The sequence below is a fragment of the Lolium rigidum genome, chromosome 7, assembly GCF_022539505.1.
Source record: "Lolium rigidum isolate FL_2022 chromosome 7, APGP_CSIRO_Lrig_0.1, whole genome shotgun sequence".
NCBI classification, from domain to species: domain Eukaryota; kingdom Viridiplantae; phylum Streptophyta; class Magnoliopsida; order Poales; family Poaceae; genus Lolium; species Lolium rigidum.
Window position 1 is genome coordinate 19,535,552 of NC_061514.1, and position 7,862 is coordinate 19,543,413.

The window sequence follows — 7,862 nt, forward strand, 5'->3', positions numbered from 1 at the left end:
TTGCCCAACTCGTAATTTGTTCACCCAACATGCTGTTCGTCTTATGGGAGAGACACCTCTAGTGAACTCGTGGACCCCGGTCCAATTCTCTTTATCGAAATACAATCTATCGCAATACTTGTTCTACTCGTTTTCTCGCAAACAATCATCTTCCACACAATACGGTTAATCCTTTGTTACGAGCAAGCCGGTGAGATTGACAACCTCACTCGTTTCGTTGGGGCAAAGTACTTTGGTTGTGTTGTGCAGGTTCCACGTTGGCGCCGGAATCCCCGGTGTTGCGCCGCACTACATCTCGCCGCCATCAACCTTCAACGTGCTTCTTGGCTCCTCCTGGTTCGATAAACCTTGGTTTCTTTCTGAGGGAAAACTTGCTGCTGTGCGCATCATACCTTCCTCTTGGGGTTGCCCAACGAACGTGTGAAATACACGCCATCAGTTATGCACTCTAAGGTTATTTAAATATAAACATTGAATATTGTGGAGCTTGTTAACTCCGGCATTGAGGGTTCGTGTAATCCTACACAGTTAGTGGTGTTCATCATCCAACAAGAGGGTGTAGAGTCTAGCATCTATCTATTTATTCCGTTATGTGATCAATGTTGAGAGTGTCCACTAGTGAAAGTATGATCCCTAGGCCTTGTTCCTAAATACTGCTATCGCTGCTTGTTTACTGTTTTACTGCATCTTTACTTCCTACAATATTACTACCATCATCTGCACGCCAGCAAGCACTTTTCTGGCGCCGTTACTACTGCTCATACTCATCCATATTACTTGCATCTCACTATCTCTTCGCCGAACTAGTGCACCTATTAGGTGTGTTGGGGACACAAGAGACTTCTTGCTTTGTGGTTGCAGGGTTGCATGAGAGGGATATCTTTGACCTCTTCCTCCCTGAGTTCGATAAACCTTGGGTGATCCACTTAAGGGAAACTTGCTGCTGTTCTACAAACCTCTGCTCTTGGAGGCCCAACACTGTCTACAAGAATAGAAGCACCCGTAGACATCATGGTCATGGCCCGAATGCATCGCCTAGATTCGGTCAGCGACATAGGCACGCATCATCAACCTTGACTCCGACAGCGAGTGCTAGCTAGAGTTTTTAATTATTATTCTTTGTTAAAAGTTCTTCAAATATTAATGAAAATAACATGTTACTTTTTTGGGGAATTTTTATTGGGAACGTCGGTGTGAGAAGATGCTCCCTATTAGGAGGGAATGTATGTCGGCGCCCCCTATAGAGCTTGGTTGGCATTGTTGCCAGTCATGATATAGGGGGCGCTGGTGGAGATGCCTTATCAAATATTATTTCGTTGATCTTGCTTCGTCCTAGTTATAAGAAGAGTTGAGATATTGTAGAAGTATTATTTAAGTGCATCGTTTACTTCTTACTACCTTCATCCCAAGGCTTAAGGTCTATATTTTTTCAGAAAGTCAAACTACGTTAAATTTGACCAAGTTTTTATCAAAAATCATTAACATGAAAAGTACAAAATCTAGATATATAATGAAATATATTTTCATATGGTATCAAAAAAATATCATATTTGTCCATAGCTTCTTCTAAAAGTTTGGTCAAACTTTACTTCGTTTGACTTTTTGAAAACAAATATAGACCTTAAGCCTTGGGATGGAGGTAGTATATATCTTGCAAGTGTAGTTTGAGATAGCTCGAGAACAATCTGCACATCATCGATCATGTTTTTCTTTTCTTTCACATGCTTATATATATCTTATTTTGCTTCTAAAGGTGCACCTGACTACTTTAAGTGTTAGATGTGCTAATATTCCACATCAACGTGAGGGTTATCATCAAGTTTTCATGCTTAGCTAATAAGAAATAATAATCACTACAATATTTGTTCGATTTTATAGTTTAAAATCTCTATAATGTATTAAAATATATACACTAATACAGGCACACATGCAAAAAAAAATGAAATAAAAGTAATAGAAAATTTCTAGTGACTGAGTATTTTAGCGAGAAGCGTTGTTACGTGCTGAGCATTGTTTTAAGTTTTCATGCTTATATCTTATGGCTAAGTATTTTAGTGAGAACCATATTCATGTGTACTAATATGAAATCAACGCTAGAAGGAAGCATTCTTATGTGCTGAAATATGAAATCAAAGTAATAGAAAATTCATTTCGACCATAGTATGATATATAAATGATAGTTTAGTATAAATGTCTAGTATAAAAATATAATTTAGCTGAGCTTGAAGCCAACCCTGAGCGCTAGGACGGCCTCATCGGACGGGAAGACGCCATCGCGGAATGAGTTGTTGTGCCTATTGCGCAGGCACGTGATCAGGTGGCCACCGGAGATCCCAGCGCGTTATATTTCCGTTCCTTGCCGCGAGCAACAAGGGCAGCGGCGAGCCCGGTGGGAGGGCGGAATTTAGGCTGACGACATGCAGGCATGTGGTGTTGGTTAGGTCGAAGACGGATACAGTACGATCATCAGAGTTTGTTGAATGAATTTTCTTAAAGTTTGGTCAAACATTACTTAGTTTAACTTTTGAAGAAGAAGAAATAAGCCTTTTTTATTGAAACAAATGGACTATTAACATGACCGTGGCGGATTGAAAGTGGCTTTTGGTTCTCTCTAGCATGCTGAGTCATCTACTTGCTAGTGAATAAATTGAAGCACTAGGTGTTCGTCTGCACCTTATCCTCTGCTGGTGACCAAGTTGAAGTGTTAGGTGATCTAACCACCACCACCAGCAGTGTATCTTCACCAAGCCATTGCATATCCTACATAACCTTGCCATATTTGATGATTTGGGTTAGAATGGTGATCATCAAAGATTGTAGACTACCTAATCTTGCCATATCTAGTATATACTATACATATCTACTATACTAAAGGTGAACAACTTCCTTTTTTTTACAGAGTTTTGATTTTTTTTTTTGCTATTAACGTCCAACTGACACGTTAAGTTACTTTGTGGTTAAATCCTATGTTGCTTTTTCTGGGTACACTTTTGGTATCCTGTAGGAATTTTTGTGGTATTTTTCCTTGCTACTGTGGCAGGACTTCTTTTGGCATGGGGCATGGGTGGATGTAGCAGTTCAGTTTATGTGGTCCACTATGGTCTTGATTGTGCTACCACGTCAATGTAGTTAAGCAGTTGGAGTTAAGATTTACATACACGTATTATCTTCCTGGACCTCCTTCTCATCTTCTCTTTTTTTTTTACCTTATCTTCTCATGTATCACCAGGTTGGTCTCTTCTTCCACCTTATTTCACCCGTTTCCTGAGCTCGTCCATGCCCAATCCATGTATCGTCAACCTTGCTCGCCTCCATGTTCGCTACTTCTGCCTTGCCGCAGGCCAGCGCGCGCGATGTCCCCGCCCACCCGGGTGACCCGCCGCTCGCCGCCTCTGTGCTCTCCTGGCTAGGCGGCGACCTCTACGTGTCCTATATCCTTCACACCCTCCTCCCGCGTTGTTCCCCTCCCTACATACGCACACCGGCGATACGCCACCCTCCAGGCCCGCGAGGCCGCGCTCGATGGCTAGGTGGACGCGTGTGTGCTTGGCGCCGAGGGCTTCAACACCTCACCTCCGCCTGGACTTCATGGTCTGCAACTTCCTCAAGGTGTTCGGCGAGAATCCCTGGGGCTTCGCGGACCTCTTCGTGAAAAAAGTCAGCCTCGGGGCGCTCGAGCACTGCATCGTGAAGGAAAGGCTATCATAGTGTTATCTCAGTTCTTGGTGAATAAATATCAAGTATGTATTTCAGGATATGATGTCATGGCTTAAGCAATTTAATTTGTGTCAAGGAAAGGCTATCTGTTAGCAGCAATATTCCAGTTTTGTATGTCAGAGTTGTAGTAGTTTAATTTGCTGGTTAGGAATCCATCTGACTGACCTGCCTATGTCATTTGCAGATATTGATTTTGGAACAGGAGTCTATAGATGATCCAGCATGTCATGAACTCCTAATGCATTACGAACATCTTTGCATTAATGTATTATATCTCCTACTTTTTCTGAATTCCGCAGGTGACAAGGCTACCACTCGGGCAAGCTTTCCGTGGAAGTTTCTGAGAAGGTTCTTGTATGGGAAAGGTTAACTCAATTATTCTTTCCCTTCTGTAGTTTTGGTAAACAAGATGAGTTTCGACAAAAGTAAACAGGCTGATTGCTTGACATACTGATGAAGACCACACTACTATTTATACAAACATTTTATGTTTCATAGATTTGGGTTCACTTTATTTTGATTGCGTTTACAAGAAATTTGGTTCTTTTTAATAAGGATGTGAGATGTTCTTACCTTTAGTGTAATATAGTAAGCAACTCAACTAAGTAATGTTAATTTTTTATTTGGTGAATATATATACTGATAGCGATTAAAATTTTCGTTTGTATATATATACTTTTATCCTATTCCCTGTTTGCACAATGATCTGTTGGATTGTTAGCGCAAAGGGGGTTAATTACCTCTTGCTTGCTTCGATCCTTTGATGCAGGAATCTGATCTGAGGATACATTTAATTCATACTGTTGTGCATCTGTTTAATTGATAGCTTAAGGTACTACTTGGTCAGATTTTTTATTTCCCATCTTATTGGATGATTGCCCACTTATATGATTAATATTAATTTTTTAGTTGCTTCCTGCATTTTTTCCTTTTATTCTTAGGGTAGATAGATATATATCTTTTATCTCTAAATAGGAGACCCCCACTAGCTAATTTTCCTAGCCTCTGATCAAGCCACGTCATCCTCTTTTCATGTGCCACAGTTGGTCGCACGTTGGGTCTCTCCTCGCTCGCTCACACATTTTTCTCACATTTTTTTGGCAGATACCGGCAGTATCACTCCCCTTCCCGATTGATTTCTTTGAAAGTCTATTGCTCTTCATCTTCTCCAGGACCCATGATTCCCCCCTTCTCATCTTCTTTGCCGAGTAAACGCGAGTAACCGATGGAGCCGCTCTACTTTCTAAAGCTTTTAAGCGATGGATCTGATCGATCCATTCCCTGGCCCCGTAGCCCCTCCTCCTCCCGACTCCTTACTTCCCCATTCCTGCAATATCCCAGAATCCCCTACTAATTTCACGTGTGTTTTCAAGGCCTCATCCATGCCAGAGGCGTCTTTCTGATATCTTCACTGAAGTTACAGGTTTTTTTCCTGATTGGGGATAACTTCACCTGCAGATTGCGGTTTGGAAAAGAAGCTCTAGGTGATGTTGGGATATCAAGTAGCATTGTATTGGATTCTGGAACTACTTGGGACTATCGGCTGATTCTCCCTGATCCTGGCTGGTCTACCATAGTCTCTCTTATTCATTCTGTGCTCTTGCCTTCCGGGTGAGATTATAATTTTGTCAGTTTTTTTTTGCATTGAGATAATTTACAATCAGATTGATTTTCCTAATTCCATGGTAGAACAATGTACAGATTCTATATTATAAATTGGCGTGTATCTCTGCATTTGTTTCTATTGTTTCTCATCATCGATATTGTCGTGCTAATAAGATAACCTCATAAGTATCTCACATGGATTTTTTTATTTTTGTTGTCCATTTTTTCCTTTTCAAGTCTCAAATCCCGTCTGCAGCCTTGAGGCACGTAATGCATCCTCGACGCCGTCTGAGATCCACAGGCTATGTTTACATTGAAAATGAAGGCAGCCTATTGATACCATCTCCATACATTGCTCTGTCCTATAGCTGTTGTTAGTTCAAGGTTAGATCATTTGTGACCCTTCTCCATTTGCGTCTTTTTTTTTGCTGTTAAATTATTAATGCTGGTGCTGCTGCTTTGCTTATTGATCTCTCAGGACATGGCCCTGCATGGACACAAGTTTACCTAAATACGATGCCGCTATCTTCACTCATATTTGTTAAGTCTTTTCCTATATAACTTCATATTTACTTTTCATATTACTATATTTTAATACGAATTAATTACCTTAATTTTCCTTTATCAGGGATGATATTTCATATAAACCAATATACTGATGGAATGTTTTCCAGGTGATACCTAATGTTCCGGCCACGCATTTTGTTTGCCTACATCCTTTTACTTCTTTTAACTATTTCCTTTTCACCCCTCATAGAACCGTTTTAGTTCTTTCCATGCAGCTCCATCGAAGGTGCAGTTAACTTTCTATCTCTACGTTTAAGCATGCCATCGGGATTTGTAATCGACTTTCCAATTATTGGAGCCTTAATCAACAAAGTGTTATGTAATTTCTCCGAGTGATTCCCCGCATATGTTGTCTCTGCAAACTTCATCTAACACACAAGCCATATGTATCCATTGGTAACTTTCTTATTGCGGATTATGACAGGTGCATATCAGATTTGAACAAAACTGTTGGTCCAAGGTACGTAGGCCCGCAGAATGCTTACACTCCGTAATTTGGAATGCTCTCTTTTCTCATTAATTTGATGATGTATGAAATTGTCCCTTTAACTTTTTAAGTAGAGGATTGTCAATGACAACACTGGTGATATCAAAAAGTGGATTGTTATAAAAATTGATCAGCACCATATCGTTCAGGATCTGAAATAAATATCATCAACTACCTTATGAATGTTTTGCCCATTGACAGTTGGAAGTTCTTGAGAAGATGTGTACAGCTTCATGCTTAACTCCTTTTATGTTTTTCATATGCTTCCTTTCTAAGTATCTTTTTCTAAAGTGAAAAGTTGCTTTTATTTAAGATAATTGTAACAATTGTTAAGTTACACTATTTCTAGCACCTTCACTTTTGTGTTATCACGATATGCCGGTGTGTGCACATTAAACACAATCTTTTGGTACATCTAACCCTCCTTCATACTTATAATAAATTTAACATATTGTGAAAATACATTTTTAACTATGATTAGAACCTTTCCATCAATCTTTTAATAATTAGTTTAGGACATGCTATTGTGTATCATGATTCACATTCTTAGAGATTGTTGACAGTAAAAAAAATACCTTCATTTCTCTCACATTTGTTTTACCTGATTAAACATTTTTTAAACATGTGTTTTCGCAGCAACGCGCGGGGTATCATCTAGTATTATTTACATAGAAGCACCAGTTTATGATCATATGGATCAAAGAAATAACACTCTTATTGTCTACAGTTACAATCTTTCCGTTAGCGCAAAGGATATCAAACCAAAAAAACGAGGTGATTGGCCAATTCATATTCCTTGGCGATCATGGTGTCACACTTATGGATCATGAGGCAATCCTGGTTGTTGCAATAACAAGAGGAAAACAGATTATGTGCTGCCGGCCATAAAGAGGTATACATTGGACCTGGTTTAGTCTATTCGGCTGGAGGAATATGTTGACCGAGTGTTGAGTTATTGGATTCATGTAATGGTCTCACGACCAGCACTCAATTTTTTTCATCATCCTGGTGAGACTATATAGTAGTTCTATTATGGAATTCACACATGCATGTAAACTGACTGGTGTGATATCTTTATTTTTCTTTGCAGTGCCACAAAGCGGAAAATAGGTGTGCCTGATGGCTAAAAAAAGTTTGTGCAATTTCCTCTCAACTTCAGGGTGTTGTTGGAAAGAGTGCTACTATGTACATACTCAGGTACTTTCAATTTATTCACTAGCTTAGATGAGAAGATAACATCTGATTTGTCCCCTTTTACTAATTTCTCCCATGTCCACTTATGTATATTTAACATTGTACTCTTCATTCACGTTGTGAGGCAGTTATGGGCATATAATAACTTTGAGGATCCCGACTATTAAAGAAAGATCATTTGCGATGATGAAGTGCACGTCGTGTTTGGAACTAGCGCTGCTGACATGTTTAAGATGAACAAGTTATTGGCCAACGACATAACTCATCTTGACTCAAAATATCCGGCCCCCAA

At 39.7% G+C, this 7,862-nt stretch overlaps 1 long non-coding RNA gene across 1 annotated transcript; it reads left to right on the forward strand.

Annotated features, from left to right (window-relative positions):
* Positions 1–4,038: 4,038 nt before the first annotated feature.
* Positions 4,039–7,575, forward strand: LOC124669451. Its single transcript, XR_006992190.1, has 3 exons — positions 4,039–4,082; positions 7,104–7,268; positions 7,467–7,575. It is a non-coding gene; the product is annotated as an uncharacterized LOC124669451 (long non-coding RNA).
* The last annotated feature ends 287 nt before the right edge of the window (positions 7,576–7,862 follow it).